The following is a 23,365-nucleotide window of genomic DNA, read 5'->3' as shown; positions in this document are numbered from 1 at the left end:
ATTCAATGCTCGTGGAACAACAAATTGACGTTGAAGCCTTATTTAACTAAAAAAGTGGAGTAAGCCTCAAAAACTGATTTTGCGTTGCAATTGCCAAAAAAGGATCGACGATAGCGCAAAATGGTTGGGCGTACCTCGTTTTTCGTAATTCCAACGATATTCAAACAGTTTTTTTCAACGATACCTGCTTTACTGAATTTTTCTAGTTATTGTATCAAATGAAATTTTTCTCTGTGTGAGATCACGGTATCTTCATCGCAGCAAAAAAACGCGGAGAAAAAAAGGGTTAAATTTTTTATTTCCTGTTTCCCTATGAAATTAATCACCCGTTTTACAAGAGAATTAAAACGTTAATATCCGCTCGACAAACCATATTTTCACCGTATCCGTACAATGTACGTTATCATACCACGTCTGTTCAGACAGGTGTGACCGGTTCGACGCTTCATCGGTTCAAATAATTTCCACACCCATCCACATCGCACCGCATTTATGTATTCACCTGTTTAAATGTGTACATATTGACGAAACCGCGTAATTAGTGCTGAACGATTCTGATGAAAATATGCGGTGAATTTGTCGAATTATCGTTGTATATTAATTGATCATACAATAATGGTTCGTACGTATTTTATCGTCGAACATTTATACAATAGCTTGATTCGTTCCTTTCGAGTTTGCGATGATTTGAAAATGTCAAACGAGTAAATAAGTTAAGAAGATGCGAGTAAATGGGAATTTCGTACGAAATGAAGCGTTGAAAAAAAAAACATAACAAAAAAAAAAAAAATACTTGCCCCCAGAGAGATTTGAACTCTCGACCCCTGGTTTACAAGACCAGTGCTCTAACCCCTGAGCTATGGAGGCGACACAATTGCGATTGCGACGTAGCAAATATGACTTCGCGATAGTCTTTTTTTTCAATTTTTTCCCCATCTTCTCAATTCGAACGATTGCGGTCGATAAAAATCGAAAGAATTTAACGAACAAAATTCCTTTTCTTCGGGAATTTTCTTATTCAGTCGGAATTCGCGTTACGTGTATTGTGACGTGAAAAAAATTCAATATATTCTAAAAGTATATAATCTCTACGTTGAGAAAAAAAAAACAAACAAAATACACCGAAATTATTACAAACAAAAAACTTTCGTTCACCGATTTATGATAACAATTAGACTTTATTGTTCAAACATTTTATCATTCGTCCAGGAAGCTCGTTATCCGTTAAACCAAGTCCGTAATTTTTTTACAAGTTCCGTTCATTCCTTAAAAGATAATTCTGTTCATTCCCTAAACTTTGATAACCTTTAAACGAGCTTTATAAACGTGTTGGAGATCCTAAGGTGACTTTATAAACTCGCAAATTACTCCACGTAATTTTCTCAAAAGAATTTCATACTCAACTTAATTATACAATAATGATCAGCCGGTTGTTATTACGGATATTAGTATTTGTAACGAATTGATTAAACAGATTTTGCTGATCACTTTTGAATAATTATCTTTCTGCTGTATTAATACAGGTTATATGTACATGTAAATTCGATTCGTGTTTCGAATTCATCGAATGACAGATGCCAACGTAATCCTATAGGGGGCTTAACCATTTCCCTAATGGGATTGTTGGTAATTTAATGGGAGTTTACATGACATTGGATTTCAGAATGTAATTATTTACGTACACGAGTTTCGAATACGATCGATTTCGTTTTGTACTACACATCGCGTGATGCTAGAAATACTTCGTTATTAGTATTGATTAGAGAATTGTTTATTCGCCCGAAAAATGTCAATCAGCATTTGGAAACTTCTCTTTACCAAGAAAAGCTTAAGTAATAATATAATTATTTTTACCGGCAAATGGTATTTTGATCGTGAAATCGGGAAGAGTTCGTTTTCGAAATTCAACGTCACGTTGAGATGCGTATCATTTTTCATGAAATGCCTATCGAGGCTGAAATAAGGAGAAAAAACAACGTTTTCGATTTCCTTCTTTGTAAAATATCAACCGCGTAAAACTCACACCATGAGAATATCGTTATCCCCATAGCTGCGGTTTCATGTTTCCATGAAACAAACTCCGATACGGTATCATCGTAAAAAAGGTACTAGGTATATAATAGGAAATAAAAATAAAAAAAAATAAAAAAATACCATAAAAAAGCTTATCGGTATTTCGCGTTACAGGGCAACAAGTTTTCAAATACGCGCACTTGTCGATTGGACATTAATATTTTGCTTGTTTGAAAAATTTGTGTGATAACCTCATTTACAGCTTACGTATAATGACACTTTCGTAAACTTTCACAACAATTGCGAAAAATATCGCACAAGTAATTTCTTTCTACGATATACCGACTGAAAAATGGTCAATGATCCAAATTTTACGATAACTCTGTTGTAACATTAATTTGTAATACGATTCAGTGTCGAAAGCTCAGATAATCAAATTTGACAATGTACGGTAAAAATTTGTAAACGTATACTGATACTTTTACTTTATGATCACATCTCGAACTTTTTCTCAATGCGATTAAGTATCGCAGGAAAAATAGTTTGTTTTTTTTTAACAGAAAATGGTCAAGTTGGAAGTTTAAGCGTTTTATGGAGAACATGTGATGGTGTAGAAATGTTTTATTTTCAGGTTTTAAAATAAAAAATCATCCTTTTTAATGTATAAGGTTATAGCTAGCCTTCAGACAAATCCGAAACGAAAAAAAATTTGTGAATCAGCATGAAAAACTCAAGAGTATTGATTTTTTTAAGTTCGTGAACCATTCACACTATATTGAGTTGAAAATTCATTTCGAGTTTACAACTTATGCTTGAGATTTTATTAAAATTTTGTCATTTTAAACCTGAAATGTTTTGAATATTCTTGAAAACAGTTCAGTGGTTGTTTTTGATACCCATTTTTCAAAATGGGCTTTGCAGCAATTTCTTGAGGGACATAAACGAAATTTGCCCATAAAGTCCGATAAAGGCGTTGAAATCATAAAACCGAAGAATCTCGATTTAATTATATTCTCATCTCCATCCCTTTATAAAAACTTCAGGTAATACACCAAAATGTTTATTTCTCTACACAACAAAATGTGAACAATGTATTTTTATACCCTTCGCATATACAGGACTTAAAACTCGAAAAAGCGTGTTTTCCGACAGTACATGAAAATCGATCTGATATTCGGAAAGGTCGAACTCTTTTACGCAAAAGTGTATCGAGTCGTATTTCTTCTCGGGTGACAAAAAGTGCTGAAAATTCGAAGACAAAAGTTCAAAACTGTGTTTGAAAATTAGAGGATTTTCATACGATACACCGAGAGAAATTTTTATTTCCGGTTACCGCTCGGTCCTTAAATATTTTCATTTTTTACCACAATCGAAAAATATAGTTCCAGGTAGAAAATGAAAATTAGTTTTCTAGCTGTTACCGGAAAGTCTCTTATCCGTTACTATTCTTTCTCATTACGAATCCTGTTGCTACATTTTCTTGCAGCTGTTGCGAAAATTTAATGCTCGTGTAACAATAAATCGACGTTAAAGCCTTATTTAACTAAAAAAGTAGAGTGAACCTCAAAAACTGATTTTGCGTTGCAATAACCAAAAAAGGATAGACGATAGCGCAAAATGTTTACGCGTACCTCGTTTTTCGCAATTTCAACAATATTTAAACAGTGTTTTTTAACGATACCTGTTTTCTGAATTTTTCCAGTTACTGTAACAAATGCAATTTTTCTCATTGTACCTGTGTGTATAACTAAATCTTGAAATTTTCACTTGAAAAAACTCTCCGACAAGTTGGACATCGTATAAATGCGAAAATTAAATTTCACAATTATTTGGGCTCGCGTTATATATTTATTTAACATCATCCTGCGAACGTTTTACGTTAACGGCATGCCTGGTATGTAAATTATTGCGCGACGAAGGGCGAGAGGGAAGGGGAAGGCGATCGCCGTTCCGGAAATTGATTTCAAATTAATTTCAACGAAGCAATTTGTCGAACAATGGTCCAATCACGACATCTGCGCCCCGGGTTTCCGGCCCGCTCTTTCAACTGACCTTCTAACCTTCCCGCCCTTTGCAACGCAGCGCCCTGAACTTTGACTTCCCACTTTCGACTTCTCTTCGTCGCCGTATATCCATAACTTCGCGGTTCTCTTTTGTTTCAAACTATCGGATCCGCGGGTTGCGGCTTCGTTGAATCCGCCCCCGTTTCGACAATACCTTGCAGACGGCTTTTCCGTACCCACTGAATTCGATATCTGTCATTTGCGGGCTTCTGTTCTACGGCGGAAAGTTTTCAATAGTTTCGACAATTGGTCAGCCTTTCTAGGTAAGAGTATAAATCGAAGCTGTTTCTCAGATTTTTTCAATGAAAAGACGTTTTGACTTTGTGTAAATTTTCTTTAAAATTTTTGCAAAGCCTATAAATATGGAATTTGACTTTCATTAATGAACGTCAATTTTTCTGTCATAAATTTTACAACTTTTCGGATAGTTTAAATATTAATCGATCACATGTTTCTATTTTTTTCTTTCCTGCAAATTTTTGAGGTCAATAAATATTATCGTGCGTCTATCGTCTGTTAAATAAATTAAAAAAATTCAATAGAGTCGATGAAATATTTTTCTCTACCGAAGAAAATAATCGTAACAATTTACTACAGTGAAGGATTCGAAATTTTTCCAACACAAGGAAACTCACTGTAAAACACCGAACTGTACAAGAAACTGGCGGTAAAACCTGCACAGATGAATTTTCAAAGAAAAAGGAAATGACGTTGAGAAATAGTAAGAAATCAGAAAGTTCCTCGAGGCAGAAATGTGCAACCCATGTCAGAGAGACTCGAAAGTTCACGGAGAATATCTCTGGGATTTCTTCTTTGCGGAATCTCAATTCAGAAACTTGAGCAAAGATATTATCTTGCGAAGAGATATAACAAGAAATTTATGGAGCAAAACTCCAACAATGTCAACATGTCATTGTTTCAAAATCACATTCGTCCCAATTGTTATTAATATTGTGTGATAAATAATACAATGAACGTAAACAGATTCAATACCAAAAATACGGGATGTGGAAAAGCTAATTTGAATTAAATTGAATTGACGTGAAACTTTGTAATATGTACACACACGTTTCATTTTCTGTTGCTGCGTATTCAAAACGTACATATTACGTTGCCTATCTTTTTGCTAAGAATGAAAAACTAATGGATCTTCTATTAAATCGATTATCTTTCCCCGATTAATCGAGTATAGTCGATTGTTTTTCAAACTCGATTATTTTACCTGAAAATCTGTTTTTTTTTTTTTTTTTTCCTTACTACAATTATGAACGACGCAATGCAATATAAATTTGTGATAAAAAATGAATTATTATCATTATACTGCTTTTCGAGTACCTATTTGACGTAATAAGTGAAAGATAAACGAACGTTTTCACCTGAAATTGAAAAATATTTCGAACGAAACTATAAATAATCAAAAAACTTTTTCCCTATCAAGACTACGTACTGAAATTTAAGAAATTTTGGTTTCATATGCACCGTTTAAAAAAAAAAAAAATACGAAACAACAGATCAATCGAGTAATTCTTACCCATTCAATCGAGTCGTGTTATGATTATTTTTTCGACTCGATTAATCGATGCATCGATTATTTTCAGCTCAGTGACTATCGCTACAGAGTTCGCGTTGAGTGGGAAGTTCCACAGAAAACTCCCGTTGTACGATAGATCCACGTTTCGGGTTCTAAGACGTCTAAACAGACTCGACGTGTCTCGTTTCAGCTGCAATATCTCGCGTAACTTCAATTAGCATCGTATTTCACGAGCGAGTAATCACAAATGTATATTGAGGAGGCCCTGCAGACTAAGATTCGAAGTTTACCTATGTAAGGAACCAAAGCTAATCGTTGCTATATTCAGCCTCGTGCCTTGTTACAATCCAGGAGGTAATCTCTTCTCTTCTCTTCTCTTCTCCAAGCGTGATGTGAATCATCCGCAATTCCATCGCCTCGTTTTCTCCATTTCTCAACAAATCCAAATGTTTACAAAAATTGATACGAAGTTACCGTTTCCTATTACACAGACCCGTCGCACGTTTACATCAGAAGTGTAGACAGATCGATATGACAATTAGATTTAGATTAATTTAGGTTGTCGATAAAATTTGCCTCGCCAGTAATTAAAGTGAGACAAAAAAATTTCCAGTCACATATTATACCTACTAAAATTAACCTATGCGGTGTGAAGTTTATTGAGAATAGCTATGGAAAGTTACGAGAGTTGTAAAATGTGTTTCGAATGTGCGCGCCATTCTAGTCACGTCATTGCACAGGATTCTATAAAATAAACCCGTTGCAAACTGTGACAAAGAGTTTCAAATCGGCTGAATTATTATACCAGCAAGAAACCTAGTTGTCGAAACGTGATGACAAAGTTTTGACAAATAGCGATAAATTTTGGACAATGACGTGAAAAAAGCTGCCTAATCAATGTACAAAATCAAAATATATATCAGGGATTGCGTGTAATTCTGAACCTGTCAATTTTCTTAGTCTATAAAAAATGAAAAAAAAATGATGTTGATGTGCGTGAATTTCTTTGCCGAAATGGACGATTTGATTCGGTTGGATATCGCGTGGAGTTGGCACTGAGCGATCCGTATAATAGTGCGGATCTAGAATTGAAGGTAGTAAACCACGCGAAGAACCCCATCATTCGGATAAAATTGGTACAGTTTTATTAGGCAATGGTATCCAGGCGAGGGGTGAGCGACGCGTTACGGACTTGTTTAATGGCGCTTAAACTCTCCAAGTTTGGGTAAAACAATTTGAGGGAAATTCGCGGGGAATGGTCGGTGGGAAACCGCACGACTGGTAGCGCGGGAGCGACAGGAACGCGAAGCGGGTCGACAATCTAATTTGACAGCCGACCCGTAAGCGGCGACTCAGTCCAGCTAGCTGCGGGGAAAATTAGTTGCGAGTTTGATTATCGGATCAATTTGGATCAGGAAGCGAAGCCGGACCCCGAATGGAATCAGCGGAGGATGGCGGGAAGGGGAAGGGGAGGAAAAAAAAAAAAAAAACACGAAAGAGGCTCAGATCCTGTCGATCCTCGTACACGTGATCCTCCGGAAACCCTCTCCGGTACGAATTTGCTATTCGAATAGTTCATTCCGACGGTTTTTGGTTGAAAAAAATTCACCTGCCTCCAGAGAGATTTGAACTCTCGACCCCTGGTTTACAAGACCAGTGCTCTAACCCCTGAGCTATGGAGGCTTGCGATTATCATTGGATTGGGTTGAGTTTTTTCTTGGTGGATTTATGTCGGGTGAAGTAATTGTAGGGAGATGCTTTGTTGATATAACGGTAAGGTTTCTTGGTGTCCAAGGTATAGAAACGAACGGCAAGTTGTTAGACTTGCAGAGTTTCAGCGTATGATAGTAGAGACTAAAAATTTCCCAACTTTTTAGGGCTTTTTATAACGAATTTCAATTTTTCTGTCAACGGGTTTTGTACATGAACAATAATAAATGGTTGAATTATGGAATTTGTCGAAGCATTCTGATGTTCAGGTTTTTTCAACGCCGAATTGATGGTAAAAATTCTTTGGCTTTGTCAAGAATGAACATATTTACCATCTAAATTGTTAATTAGCAGTTTCCTTAGAATTATATATCACATGTATGTCTAGCACGGCGGGATTGTTGTGTAATATTTTTTCAACCTTCAGGTCAAAGAGAATATCGAAGAGTTATACATTTGGAAAATACACCTAATCCGCAAGTCTCTGTATCGCTTATGAGAGTGAATTATTTACAGAGTTGAATAGAGAGCAAATAATACCACATGTTCTATCAGAGTCCAGGTTCAACTACAAACTTACAATTAGTTTCAATAAAATCGATAACTCGCTACAATTCGCCAAAGAGTATCGCAGCTCGATTAATTTTTTTTTTTTTTTTTCTAAATTCTAGCCATCAAATGAAAAGAAGTCGAATCACTCAAAGTTTTCTCCGAAATGAAGTTTCAGTTTCAACACAATGATGCTTACGCCGTGGGTAAAATGTTGAAAATCGAAACTGACCGAATCGCGCGAGTAAACGGGCAAGGTGTGATTGCCTATAAGCCCGATTCAATGGTTCAAAGGCAGGGCCAATTCATAGTTGGAATGAAATTTAGCTGATTGATCGAGAGAACAACGGCCCGAACCCCAATTAGATTTTGAATAGATTCGCCAAGTAGAACCAGCGCGTATACATTGCATATTTGCATCGACATCATCTCGTCCATGATTTCGCGAGGGGGGAAAATTGCCGAGGGTTGAAACGCCTTTGGCGTAAGCTTTGGTTGTTCGTTACACCGCGTTTGAGCCGAGTTTCAGAATGCGGAGGTATCACGAGGCACTCCGAGGCCCAGAACTCCGTTCGTGCTTGCAAGCTGCAGTCTGCAAGTTTCAAATCGTCTACTCCCGAGTCCGAAGAGTGTAGTGGAGGATGAGGGCGGTAGTCGGCCGGATATCTAATTCCACACTCATTAAAACTTCCTGCTCGAAGCGGGATGGAAAGCGTCGTTTCGAGCTGATGATTAGCGCGGGAAAACTTGACGGGAAATAAAATGCGATACGAGATTGCGACGCGCTCAAGTCCAGAAGACTCGAACGTTCAATCTTTAATTAAATCCAACGATCATCCCTGACCCTCGAAACAGCCTTTTCACCTTTGATGCCGTTACGCCACGACTCGATGTCCATTCGACTCAAGGTCACCGTCGTTTCGACAACTACCGGCGCAGGTGGCGCCGCCTTTTAAAGTTAATTGCACCGATCTGTGCCTGTAAGGGCGATTCGAGGGAGAGAAATCGCCGGGTGTCAGGAATTGGGACCTTCAGTCATCCCCTGAACGAGCGAACGAAAACACGGTTTGAAAGAAACGGTGAGATAAAGATACTGTCGGGTATCCAGGACCTTGGGGGTGGACTATCGATTGGTAATAGGAAAGACGCATAGCCCGTGTCGCAGTTCTGCGAAACGATAAACTCAACCTAATCCCGGACTCGTTTCATTCGCTCAATTTTTGTGCTAGTTAATTACTTCGGTTTCAACTTTGCGGCCTTGCTTTTAAGAACGAAGTTAGAGGGGGGAGAAGGAAAATGGAACCTGACGGGGCAAACAGATGGCGAAAAACCGCGGGAAGAAACGTTCCTTTGAGATCAGCGCTGCGGTGGTAGGAAATGGAAGTGAGAAAGGTGGCAGGAGTTTGGAAGTTTGGGCAATTTTACCCTACCTGCAGGTTATACAGGGCTAATTTGAGTTCCATGATTCGTTACGTCGAGAGCGTAACTTCCTTTAATATTATAGCAGCAAAAGATCTTCCCTGATAAACTTTGAACGGTAATTATTTATCAGTAAACAACATTTGCATAATTCAATATAAAGGACCTGATAAGTTTCTTAACTCTTTTGGAAATTAGTAACGCGATGCTATCCAAATAGTCGTATCGATATGCTGTTGATACAATTATAAAAGATGTGCGGTACTTGGTCTGGTAAAGAAAATTAGCATAAAAACGAAAAAAAAAGTGTACAACTGTGATTTGAAAAGCGAAACTGATGAGGATTGTGTTAAATTTTGATTAAAAAATTCTCACAATATTGCTTGTGAAAGATTGCATTGATGGTCCATGTTTTAATATCAGAGTCGTAATTCTTATTTATGTTCATGGATCAGTGGTTATTTATTCTGATTGGAGAATTGTTTGCAAGATGTATCAAATGAACGTAAAAATTTTCTTTAAATAAATCATAAGTTTATAATTAAAATCTGCAATAACTTTGCACGCAACGTTTTTTCACATTATGAAATAAAAATTGAAACAAATCTACGGAGATGATCGGTCAAAAATTAATTTCAGAACAAAATGAGCTGTGAAGAACTAAAATGAATTTGCATTACGTGTCTTTTTGTTATTAAAGAAATTGACACGACAACGTACTTTATTTTAAATTATTAACATCCAGACTTGATCGTCAGTTCAAATTCCGAAATGTAATTCCTTTTCCAACCTTTGTCTTGACTTGTAATCTTCTGCTATGATATTCTTTTCGACAACGTCTAGAATTGTCAGGAATTTTTTTAAATAACCTCACGCTTCGTAATCAATTGATAACGATTTCCTCAGGCTGACTTGCGACTTTTTACGATATTGACTGACTAGAAAGCAAGCTTCTCGCGTGTCATGAAATTTCAACAGTAATATCTGTCATGACTATAATCGACGAACCCAATTATCGCGTATAATTCTGACATCATTACTGTCCAAGCACGGTAAAATCATCCCCAGTGGAAATCCGACGCTTCAAATTTTCCGTTCTGGTCAATTTTATCCGATGGATATTGATGATTCAGCCACAAAACTGAAGTAATTAAGGTATGCAAGTGTCAACCAGCAACTAGGAACGTTAAATTGAACGAGAAACAAGACAAGCCACTGTTGAATCCGAGTGGTGTCGGTTTGAGTACCCAATTTTTGGCTCATAGAGACCAATCCTCTTTAATGTTATACTCCTTCGAAGTGTCTCAACCCATCGGCATAAATTCGTTATAGATTCAAAATGGCGGGATATAATAGGTGATACTGTTTCAACTATACTCTTTGATCCGCGTACAACATCCCTTCGGGCTATTTCTTGCATGGACTGTGTAATGAGACACTCTTCTTGCCTATACTATACAGGGTGAGTAAGTGCTTACTACGAGATTAGAATTGTCTAGTCCTACTCTGGGAGATTATACCGACTCAACCTGTTCATCTACACGCGAAACTTGGCAAGTCAAAGAAAGAGCCGGGGTTTGATTAATTCGATGAAGACGAAAGCTTCCTCAAAGCGTCTCGTTCTTCGAACAAAACAGCATACAGACATCGCTTCCCAGTACAAGTTTCCGAGAATTTCTAAAAGCAGGTTACGGACTTAATATCCTTAGAAACTTTCATTTGCATGAAGAATTACGACCTTCCCTTTCTCACCATCCGTTTCATCGCCTTTTATTTTATTATCCGCAATATCCTCTCATCTCGCGTCCCTATAGTAACTCTCTTTCTCTTTTGTCTCCGCGTTTGAAAAGTTCAACCGTCGTAACTTCCGTATGATCCGATCTAATCCAATACCAACTCAGCTCTGCTCGAGATGACGTTAATGGTCTCAGTGCGAGTTGGACTAGAACCAAAGGATCAATGTCTCAACCGTTACTAGAGGAACGGTACGCAATTATCGTTCAACCCAGCGTGCAGGAACGGTAACGTTGTTGACGATCCTGTTCATCCTTCTACCTACACGGAGTACAACGTGTCCCAAGCAACCAGTGCGTCCCCTAAAACGGAGACGATAGGCTGGATGAAGGTTTTCAACCGACTTGTGGGAGTCGACTCAAGGCCTGAACACGACGGAGAGTGAGAGGGATGAGGGTACGGCGAAGACTCGACGCGAGTATCAGCTGGTGTATAATGGTACGGGACTCCTCTACATCCCTCGAATCCCTTGCAGGATTGTCCTGGCTTGTAAACGGGATCAGCATATTATCGAAAGACGGTAAGACGTCGGTATACATGGATATACAGCGTCTGCATGTTGGCATTGGTTCGCGTATAGGCGAGTGCCTATCCTGATGGATATGGAGACTGGAAGTTGGTCCTCGCACCTGCGCCTGAGGGAGCGACGCCTCAGAGTACTTTGGTAATTAAGTTGGATTATTGTGTTAGAGCGGCGTGACGGATGACGATTTGACAAAAGTTAATGTAAATACTCGGTCGTCTGATTGATTGCCGAGTCTGTCAACGACGAAAATACCTTTTACACTGCTGCGAGAAGTTGAGAAGGGCAATTTTTTCCCCCAACGTGGCATCTGTTGACGCAACGTGTGACCACTCATCGAATGAGGTTACGGTGTTCATTTCTTTAATCGACTTGTCATTCTTCTCGATCCGCTTGTCAGAATTTTATAAAATATCCGTCGTTGATAAGACACGACACAGCATGGATGAATCGTTTCTTTGGTTTGTTTGAAACCTGAAATGTAATATGGTTGGAATGTTTCTCGCCATCCAGTTTTCAGAACTATACTGAACGAGAAGGTAATTCACTTGGTACAAGGATAGGAGACTGTTATTTTCAGTATCGCTTTTCAGATTCCTCGCTGGCAACGATTTAACTTTACTAAATTAGCGATGTTTGGGAATCTGATTTACGTTCGCGATTCAGATTATAAAATATTACAAACATGAGACAGACGGCGTTAGTAAATTTTTTTTTTCAAGAAACATATAACTACAACAAGGTATATTCGTCTGGCAAATATCAATCCCGACCAAGAATTCAGAATTAATATTCATGATATGGAGTTTCTTCGGGATTCAATTACTTACAGAATTTTTGTCGCAAACTAGAATGGATCCCCTGTACTTCAACCGCTGCCAGACGTCGCTTATTTTCCAAAATTGCAGGAGAACGACAGCTTACTAGGAAAACACTGAACAGCATGGTTATAGAATTCCGTCAGAATGACTCGGCTCCTTTTTATGCCACATCGTCATAGACCGTGAGAGTATTTTTGCACGTGAAGGATCCATATTCTTGTATAAGACACTGTGAGACAGAGGAGTCAGAAAAAAGCTCGTAAGAATCGTACGCTGTGCGAATTTGCAGTCAATGTCCGACCTCTGATTAACATACCTTGGATAACGATCCTTTACGCCCCGTAAATAAAAATGATTTAATCATTATAAGGGGTGAACCATTTGAGAGAAAGGATTTCACCCGCGCCTTGTGGCGAACTGTAATCATAACCGCCGATAATTCTGGCAATTTCGATGGGAACAGAGGAACACTTGGAAAGCAATTTGGAAGAGGGTGCGAGAAGTGGGTTCGTCCAGGGTTGGATTTGATGTTTGCGTCGCGGGGCAGAGAAGAATGATGGCCGCAATCAAAGGTCCAACGATGACCGGAAGTTTGAGGAACGTCCCTCGATAAGAGGGGAGTCCTAGCGGATGGTTCGGGGGTTCCTTACGTTCCGCGGACAGTTTCCAGGAACGGTTACCCGGCTCCAAAGGCTCACTTAACAAACTTTCAATCAAGTTATGTTCAGTTAAGACAACGGCCGCCGCCTTGTTCCCTCAACAACCGCGTCCTCGATCCCTCAAACATCCTTACGAGTCTACGCCGTAATTCAATATCAACGCCCACTCATCGTCAGACCGGATGCCGGCAACCCACGGATGGTCCTGGCCTGGGCTTTGCGAAAACACGACTATTTCTTCGGGAATTCGACACCCCGTTGTGCCGGACGACCTTGGCCGTTCCTGGACTCGTTGCTTTTTAATTGGGCTTTACACCGCGTCGGAGCTTGCAACGCAGGGACGGGGAAAGTTCAATCTCGATGAGGCGATATTCGTCCACTTTGCACGGAGGCTATGAAGGCAACTAGTCTGCGGGAAAACAGGACGTGTTGTTGGTATCGAGGTACTTGCATGAGACTTTATATTGAACTACTTAATAGATGGGGTGAAATTTTAACGTTCGATGTTGCAGATGACTCGAGAATTTATGGGACTTTGCTGAGTATATATGAGGGGTTCCACCAAATTTCTACCGGATTTTTAAGTTCACTATTTTGAGAGACATCCAATTTTAATATGATATTATAATCCATGCTGTGATCTTAAAATGCTCAAATTTTCATACCTTCGGAAATACGCTCATCGGTTTTGTCACATTTCTAAATTGTTGTCTTTGAATTTTTAGCATTTTCTGTTGTCGGAAAATAAAATATTACCTCATGTAATTTGTGTGTTAAAAAGTCCGATCTTTAGGAATATGAAAGACATTTGAAAGATCCTCAGGAACTGCGAATAAAATATACATATGTTTTCGATATTTTCAGGTTTGTATATGTAAATGGTATGAGAACGGATTGTTTGTTTTTTGTTTTTTTTGTCGCGCAACAACGCGCACATTTTTCAGAATATCCAAAAAATTTTAGAGCGATATTGAAGTGGAATTGTAAGTAAATTTGTATAAATATTCCAGGGATCTTATATTCTCAGAATATATTACACACTTGAAAAATTTGGTATTTCAGCAATAAATTTATTACGGCTGAATCACTTCTGGCGATGTGAATAAAAGACGATTCTGTGCCACATTTTGTTTTATCGAATTTGTTGGAACACGTAATTTTTTTTTGCATAGTATATTAGTTTCCTGCAATCCATAATCGTACATAATAATTCCGTATAGTTTTATGTCATTAACTCAATAAATCGTCAAATCTTTGATCGAAATAAAAATGGTCCAAGCTTCGAAGAACCTGAGAGACGATCGAAAATTGAATTAGAAAACTTGAACTTTCTCTTTCGTCGGTTAAAAAATTTTCAATTTCATGCCCAGTTATTCCAAAAGTATAGTATGTCAATTTTTTCATTTCGATTACTACTCCAGTTTATATACCAAAGCCCTAAAAAAAAAAGATCACGCAAGAAGAAAATTTTAATTAATTAGTTATTCCGTTCATCAATAGTTCACAAAAGTTTCCAAGAACGACGTTGCTTTTTTCTTTCTGTTTTAAATGTTATCGAATTATTAAATACTCTTCGAGGAATTCGTTCACTATCTGTAGATAATTATCTTTTGTAAGTTATGTTTGTTTGAAAAATGTAGAGCGCTCGCAAACTTTACTATCGGTTCACCTTCAGAGATCGTAAAAATTCGTGGGGGAAATTCACGTCATGGAAGAAGTAAAACTGGTTTTTACTAATTAAAGAGCTCAACGGAAAGAGAAAAAATTTCTTGCTTCCCAGATTTTTTTCGTGAATTTTGGTGTTTGAGAATGTACAATTTACTAATAAAAAATTGGGAGGGGCGGGGGGGGGGGGGGGGTGGTTTCCGAAGGTTTTAGAAAATAAAAACGGAAGATAGATGTTAACGCTTTTACGAGGAAAGTGACGGAGGAACGATATCAGGATCGGTGGGATAATCACATGATGGCGGATTATTGCTGGACTTTAAGAAGATATAGTTGCCAAAAATCTTGCAAGAGAACTTTCTGAATAGTATTACATTTTCTATACTTTGTTCACTTTTGTCTCAATAAATTGAGTATACCTCAAGCGATTGATAGTATTTTTTTGAGAAACCTTGGATATAAAAAAGAAATTAAATATTTTATACTGAAAAAAATTTCATTTGTTACGGTAACTAGAAATACTATTTTGCGCTATCGTCGATCCTTTTTTGGTAATTGCGACGCAAAATCAGTTTGTTTGGTTTACTCTAATTTTTTAGTTGAACAAGGCTTTGAAATCAATTTATTGTTGCACAAGCATTAAATTTTCGCAACAGTTGCATAAAAAATGTAACAACAGTGATCCTGATGAGAAAGAATAGTAACGGATACTAGACTTTTCGGTAACAGCTATAAAACTAATTTTCATTTCGTACCTAGAACTATATTTTTCGATTGTGGTAAAAAATGAAAATAGTTCAGGACCGAGCGGTAACCGGAACTAAAAATTTCTCTCTCAGTGTACGTGAATAATATCGCTTTTTTGGGACACATGTAGAAATGTCGATAAAATAAAGTAACCAGAGGCAAGTTTGAAAAACTACGCTTACTCCTTGGGTCGTTGACATCAAATCTTTCTAAGACCACTCGAATATCAAGGGCAACAAAACTACCGCTCAGCAGCGTCAAGAGAGGTCGTTTCAAATAGTGAAATCTAAAAATTGGGGTGACGAAAAGCGATTATACAGAGAGCAAGGAAAAACGAAACAAGTCGCGAGGCGTGCAGAGCGCGATTGGCGCACTCTGATCGATCGATCTTGATCGGTCAACCAGATCACGAGTAATCAGAGCCGTGTGATTAGAGGGGCACGTGGCGATGCGTGGAATTCGGATACGTTGGTCCAGCGAAGCCCGAGGCGATCGCGTATCGCCGTATAAGGACGCATTGAGTCATTAAAGGTAAAGCCGGCCTCTGGATATAAGAAGCGGATAGCGATCTACGGTGCAGGAAGTGAGTAATCCTTGACGGCCAAGGACTTCTTCGATATCCCTCCACGGCGCCGCGCCGCGCGAGGAAAACGCAGCCAAGCTATAAAACAACGAGCGGATAGTTGCGGGCTTCTCGATTAGTTAACGCGCGAGCTGTTCTTGTCGTTACATCCGCAAGACGCAGAGTCCGCGATATCTCGAGGATACTTAATCGCCCGCGTCCTGATCCTCGCCCCCCGATTCGAATTTCGACGTGTATTGCTCCGCCGCTGGTAAAAACGAGAAATCAGTTTTCCGCGAGGTTCATCTCTTTGGCGATCCGGCGATTCGCGGTGAGTGACGATTTTCGACAATTTTTATCCGTATAAGTAGATTTACCAACCCGTTCACTTGAGAATTAAAATAATATATTATTTTAGTAGAGAAACAATTTTTCAACCATTTTCAAATGTTTTGTACGCGTGTCAAGGTTTGCCTTTTTCTTGCAATCTCAGAATAATTCTACAAAATAACTAGCGGCAATCTATAAGTCAAAAAATTTTACTTGTACGCTATAGTATATAACTGTAACGATTTTAGTTTCTTCTACAATCTACGCAATAAAATCAGAAAAAGACAGAAACTCATAAAATCAGACACCAAGAGAAATTGAATCCTTTCATGTCTAATTTTGGGGACTTGTATTTTTTTCTTTCATCCCTCCACCCTTTCTTAAATTCGTTATTTTATTGTTACAATATAAAAGGGACACTACTCGTCGCAGGTCTAACAAACTTAGCCTGATAGTACAAAAGAAACACACGTAAGAAATAACAAATAACACACATATATACGAATAAAAAGATAAAACGACGAGTGAGGAGAAAATTGTCCGTAAAATGAAATTAAGACGAGAGAGGTTTTTTTTAGTCATATACAATATAAATATGTGTAAAAGACGGTGACGATGCTTGAAAATGAATAAAAAAGATTGCGAGTCAAGTCCTTGCATTCTCTGTACGATATTCAGTTAAAATTTCTACATGGCCAGGATTTACGCTTCAACTCCCTGTTATGACACGTCTTATATTATCGAACTACGTAGATCTACTAAACCTTCTCGACCCAAACTCGTCTCTCTCTCCGTCTCTGTCTCTTCTCCCCATTTCCAACACGAATCGTCACAAAAAAGCGAACAAGTCTGTATATTTTACAATTGTTTCATTCGTTTCGTGTCGAGTCCTGTTTATGTGTTCGTTTCGTTCAAATTTATTTAATAACATTTATATTCAAGTTCTTTTCCTTATTTACATAATATATCGTTTATTCGTATCCTTTACCCATTTTTCACCGATCGCTGCTTTTATGCATCGATATTAAACTTTTTGTTTATAATGCTAGCTTTTTCTAATTTTGTATTTTCTGAGATATTATATTTTTAATCGTTATTATCGATTATTCGTTTTGTTAATTTCAATAACGTGATAATCTCATTTCTAGCTGAATCATGATCTCCATTCTAACGTTAGATTATTCATAAAAATAACAATGTTATGATTGCATCGAACACAAATATCATCGACGTGTAAAAATTAAAAAAGAGATAAACGAAACGAATTAAAATGAGAGTAATGCAAAATGTTTCAAAGAAAATTGAAAAAGTTACCGGCAGTCAAATACCAAGCTGACAATGCACACTGCGTATTATGTATAAGCCCACGTTCCGAATTATACTAAGCAATTTGTTTGGCAAAATATATTCATAATAATATAACTATGCAAATGAGGAAAGTCTAAGCCTGATTAAGTTTCGAATTTATGGACAAAGTTGTCTGGTTATCGGGCTGGAGGAAAATACACACGGTACTCACGGCGTTACAATTATGATATGTATAATTACAAACGAATGGAACCGTTGAACGTTTATCGCCAACCTGATTATACGCTAGAATTATTTTACGTCTAATTAAAAAAACTAGAATTGTCGATTGACGGAAGGACCAGAATATCGAATTTTTATAGATGCGTAAAAATCATGTTCATAAAATTTTTAAATCTGGAAAGTCTCGGTATAGAAAATTGTTAATATAGAAACTTGAAATACAGAAACATAGAATGACAACATTGAGAATCTGTATACGATTCTATATTATCGAGAGAAGTTCTAACGATTCTACAGTTCGGCATTCTATGTTCATTCTATTCTTTTATTCTCATACTTCTACTGTCAACATTTTTGAATTATATAAATCGAGTATTTGCTTCTTTAAAAGTTCGATATTGTGGCCCTTCAATATTTAGATCTTTTTATATTTTTACCTCCCCATTCTAAATCTCGGTGATCGCTGAATTATCATAGCAGCGTCACGTCGTGATTTTTGACATTTTTCAACCACGAGTGGTGAAGAATGAAAAATTTTCACGTAGAATTCTGCAAACTGCCGAAAAGGAACTTCAAGATCGTCTAAATTCTTAGGATAACTGCCGAATGTCATTTCAACTTATGTATGTTAAAATTTTGTGCTATCTGAGTTTTCTCGAAGATTTTTGCAGTGATTCAAATCTACCGTACATCACGATGGTCTACGTTCACGAAAGCATAAAGATAATGGCAGTCTGAGGTTTTGACTGTGATAATTGACCAGTGATGAGCAAACTTAAATCATATATATACTTCTTTCATATTGATTCTAAGGCAGATGCTCGAATTTCCACGCTTCGCATGATTGGCGAGTTGAGTTGGAATATGTTTTGGCGAACTTTTCGAGTTCTCGCATTTTCGCTTGGTACAATGATTACGGGAAGTATTGGGCGAAAGAATTACAATGCGAAATAAAATTGGTGTTGAATAACTCTGGTCGACGAAGGTTACTTTATATAATGAGAATGTTTTGAGATACTTGAGAAGTTAACGTTACGATTGAACAGGCTACTTACTATGATAATTGGCGTGTATCTCAAATTAGAGATTCATTTTTTTTTATAACAATATCGAAACGCTAAGACAACTGCAATTGTTGTTGAATTAGCAGCGCCGATATTAATTTTTTATCGTTATCAAAAAAGTACGTTCAACATCAAGCTACAATTATTCCGACATCTCAATATAAATCTATCGGAAAATTTCTGTACGAGCGTAATAAATCAATCGTTATTTGTTACGAATGGAAGATTTTTGGGTAGATGAAAAAAGCGAGAAAACTTGTACGCGTTGGTAGTGATGGGATCGTTTGTCTATGGGTTCGTATAAAAATTGGCAGTTTCTATTCAGTCACATATCTTCCCAGCCTCGCACTGTCTGTATAAACGACGAGGAATAATTTTTTTACCTGTCAAAAAGATGTTTTTCAACAGGTTATCACGTGAGAAAAATCATTTTTCAACCGAGGCATCGTAACCCCTTTGTAAATTTTCAATTTCTCAGCGAGTATTTTCCCTAATACGAAACAGTGATGTAAAAAATGGAAAGTTGACACCACAGTATGACGTGACACGGAGTATAACCGCCCACGCACATTAGTCGTCGAAAATATTGGACAGCCGGAGCAGAGAGTAAAGCAGGTTTCGTGCTGAATGGTTCCTAAAGATTCATGGACAGATTTCGCGTGTGAAAGGCGTTGAGAGTATGCAGACTGCAGCATCTCGGGGTCCTCAGGTCAGATTGAGAGAGCGGATTAAGGCCACGTAGTACGCCTACATCTATCGACCGAGCAACCCGAGCCTTTTTTTTTTGGTTATATTGAATGAAAACACGAATGGAAAGGGTTCAAATTTGAGCGGTGTATCGGTGTATGTGTATATGATGCACCGCCGAAATTTCAACCTTTTCAGTTGGTTTGTTTATTTGGTATAGGAAGAAAAAGAGTGAGTTTGCTCAGTCGGTAACGGTAGGAGTATTACACGATCTTTTTACTGTCTGTGTACGGACGAGTGGCAAATAGGGACAAAGTTGCCAAAGCTTGTGTGACCTTGCCTCTTTACACGGGGATACGAGTGAAAGGGTTGCCGGCAATTCTCTGCAGATGCCGAGAATTTGTTAATTTTAATCCTCTTTCAACTCGGCAGACGCCAGTCTTCTTGGAAATCTACGTTTGTACAAAGCTATGTTGAAAAAAGTGCCTTTGTTTGTTAGTTTCTTGTCGATTGTCTTAAAATCTGCTGGTCTGATTTTCGTGAAAAGTTAACAGACGGCTCCAATTTTAAGCTATCTCGAAAATGTTATGCTGGACTTAAACTGTTAAGGTTAATTTATCAAAGGTGTGAGAAAAAGGAAAATTTTCAACAGCGTTCAAATGAGCTTAAAATACGTAAAAAAAATTTATACTTTCATACGAAGCGAATACAATTTCGAACCAAAATCAACGATTTTATTACATCAAAAATGATCCTCAACAGAAATAAATATCTCTTCTTCGACCAACTATTTAGCTATATTTGATTCTAATTTATAAAGTTTACTTGAAATTATCCAGTTTATTCCATTAATTGCACGAGTTGTAATCGAGTGTAAAGAAAAATAATTTCATCCGATTATTCAATTCACAAAACAACTCATTGTTTCTTAGACCTGATCGAATTTTTTGTCCATAGCTTAAAAACGTTTCTCTTGGTTTAGCAAATTTAAATTCTTCGAACACAGGCAGCATATCTTTTACATTTACTTCAAGTTTGATATGTTAAGAATGTATGGTGAAAATTTCAGGTAAAAATTCCAAAAAATTACAAAGTTATAGCCCAAAGAGTACAACCGTTCGTTGAACAGGCGCCGCGCCGCGTCCTGCCGCGTTCTGCCGCGTCCTGCCGCGTTGGGTCGCACAGCAGCGAGACGAGCCTCTCAGGAAGCACGGCCTGACCGTCCTTTCGATCTTATTGTGCTCGGATCCATTTTGGCTTTGAGATGCCACTTCTCGAAAACAGTTTCAGACATTATTGCGAGGTCCATTTTTAGCTCTGCACGTAAATACTGTAGTAATCGCACCAATACCGAGCAATACAATGAACGAAAAGTTGAACTCGAAGGAAATTGCCTGGCGAATCACGAAGGATTCGCAGGCAAGATGGGAGTCGACGCTAGGAAGAAACCGTTTTTAAGATCCATTGAAAAGCACGCGGTGAAATACACTGATTGCTTTGAGGATGGTGATTCTGAAACGTATGTAGGATTAATTAACGCGCAACCGTACGGCGAGACTTAAATATTATAAAAAAGAGCGTTTGGGTTTGTCCGTGCAAAAGCGCGTGGGAAGCCGTTTTCGAGAATGCATGAAAAAAAATTCACGTTTCGGCGGCAGAAACAAATTTACTGCAAAAATGACAGTCAAGCTGAGCGTCTACTGTGGCTCAGCTATTCGAAGACACAGTGATTCCAAGGATAATACGAAGAAAGCGATACGAACAACTTTATACTATTACAGTTTCACAGACAGCAACCCTGACGGCAAATCAAGAGCGAAAGGGGAACTGCGTAATTTTCGTCACGATTATTTGGCATTACCGGAATCGGTTTCGAAGGTCATCAAACCGACGTACGAAGATCTTAGCAAGGACACTTTACTGGAGCGCTGTGTTCGTGGTTATACACAGAACAGTACCGAAAGCTTTGACCAACTAATTTGGAAGGTAGTCTCAAAAACGATGCACAGTGGCGCCGCAGTCGTTCAAATTATATCGAAACATTTTCAAACGCGTTTTTCTCAAAACTCCATTTTTCAAACTGGTACCAAAAATATCTCGGAAACCACTGAACCGATTAGCTTGAAATTTCCTGTGGTTGTTGTATACGTAATTATCTAGTACTTGTCATAGAATTTGAAAAAAAAAATCTTTAGTCGTTTTTTTCACTATCAAAAATATGAACGAGTGTTTTCTTGAAAATCTGCTTCTTCGGTTCAAGCGACCACCGTTTTGTCAAAACCTGATATTTTTCTAATCGACTATTATACAAAGACAAGATAATAGTATCCATTTCAATACCCTGTTTGATTTTTGTGTTTTAAATAATTTTTGACGAAACGCTACCTGGTACCGCTGTAGAAAAATTTTTTACGATACTTTGTCGACGATTCAATAACTCTGTGAATTTGCAACATTTTTAGACAGAAACGAAATTGAAAATTTTCTCAAAAGTTTATATTTTTAACCAGTAAAAACCTCGATCCGATAATTCCAATAGATTCCTTGTAATTTTTTTTTCAAAAATGTTTTGTTTTATCGTTTCCAGGTGTGGATTCCACCTTGAAATAAAGTAGCACTAAGTTGCGACACTTTTCGATCTGTTGTATAAAATATTAAGAATCTACTAAAACTACACGTAATCAGGTTGAAATTCTGCAAGAATGCAGAGAATTAAGAGGATCGCGAAAAATGATGAACACAAAGCGTTGACAAAATTCTCAAAGTATGAAACTTGTCACGCGTACTGTAGATTTAATTGCAATCTGTATAACGCTCGCAATGTTGATACAAAAATGAATCGCAGCAACGACAAGCGCAAAAATCGTGGATCGCGGATAATTTTGTCTTTTTTTTCTCGATTTCGAGAGTACTAAATTACACTCATAATTAATACTCACTGCTTTAATATATTGGATAAAATCGTGTGCGGAAAATGTACCGAGGATGTGACTTCGGTGGTTTGAATGTATAATAACGCGGCGGGGCGAAAAGCTGCGTCCTTCCGTTTTGCAAAATCGCTAAATCCCCCGCGGTTAACGTGTCACTGAGAAATGAGCTTTCAGCTGAATTATGTTTGTAATAAGGTGCAATATTTTCAGATCTTGGCATTTGGGAAGTGTTTACTAAACATTTCATCGTCCGTATAAATTATCACCTTTTCTTAAACTGAACAATAACTACTTGGTGTGAAAAATCACGTTATTTGAAACTAGCCGTCAGGCTGGCGGAAATTTATTGCCCAAAGATTGGTTGCTTTTGTTGCTAATTTTTTCCCCCCACTGAACAGAATTTAAGAATACAGATAACCTTTAAATAATTTCATAAGAAGGTCGAGTTTTTCAAAAGTAATCTCAAATTCAGACGATATTATCCCAACAAATACATTACCGTAATGTTAAACCGTTACAACATTCATTTTTTGTCGGGAAATTTCATTCGAGCCGTGAGTGAACTCGAATCCGGTCAAATAAAACTTGCTTGCCCACGATAAATAAAGTATCCAATACGTTCGTGTTAACGTAGAATTTATTTTTTTGAAACAAACAATTTTCTCGGTGTAGATTCGTCAAATTTCCGGAATCCATGCGAGAGGAAGTTTGCATGACAAACAAATTATTAGAGAAAATAGCAATAAAGTCGAGGCATATTCATTTTTC

At 37.7% G+C, this 23,365-nt stretch overlaps 1 protein-coding gene and 2 non-coding genes across 4 annotated transcripts in view; 1 reads left to right on the top strand and 2 right to left on the bottom strand.

Annotated features, from left to right (window-relative positions):
- Nucleotides 1-794: 794 nt before the first annotated feature.
- On the bottom strand, nt 795-867 carry Trnat-ugu. The gene has a single exon. It is a non-coding gene; the product is annotated as a tRNA-Thr (tRNA).
- Nucleotides 868-7,217: 6,350 nt separating this feature from the next.
- Trnat-ugu lies at nt 7,218-7,290 on the bottom strand. Its single transcript has one exon. It is a non-coding gene; the product is annotated as a tRNA-Thr (tRNA).
- An 8,924-nt stretch (nt 7,291-16,214) lies between these two features.
- LOC107226964 (cysteine-rich venom protein DIS1) overlaps nt 16,215-23,365 on the top strand; it is an 85,647-nt gene continuing 78,496 nt past the window's right edge. For both annotated transcript variants that reach the window (XM_046732977.1, XM_046732976.1), the window contains exon 1: nt 16,215-16,387. The gene's annotated coding sequence lies outside the window, so the exon portion shown is untranslated. The remainder of the gene's footprint in view (nt 16,388-23,365) is intronic.

This window comes from Neodiprion lecontei, chromosome 2 (genome assembly GCF_021901455.1).
Source record: "Neodiprion lecontei isolate iyNeoLeco1 chromosome 2, iyNeoLeco1.1, whole genome shotgun sequence".
Classification (NCBI taxonomy): Eukaryota; Metazoa; Arthropoda; class Insecta; order Hymenoptera; family Diprionidae; genus Neodiprion; species Neodiprion lecontei.
Note: the sequence above shows the minus strand (reverse complement) of the source record. Positions and strands in the feature narration are given on the sequence as shown.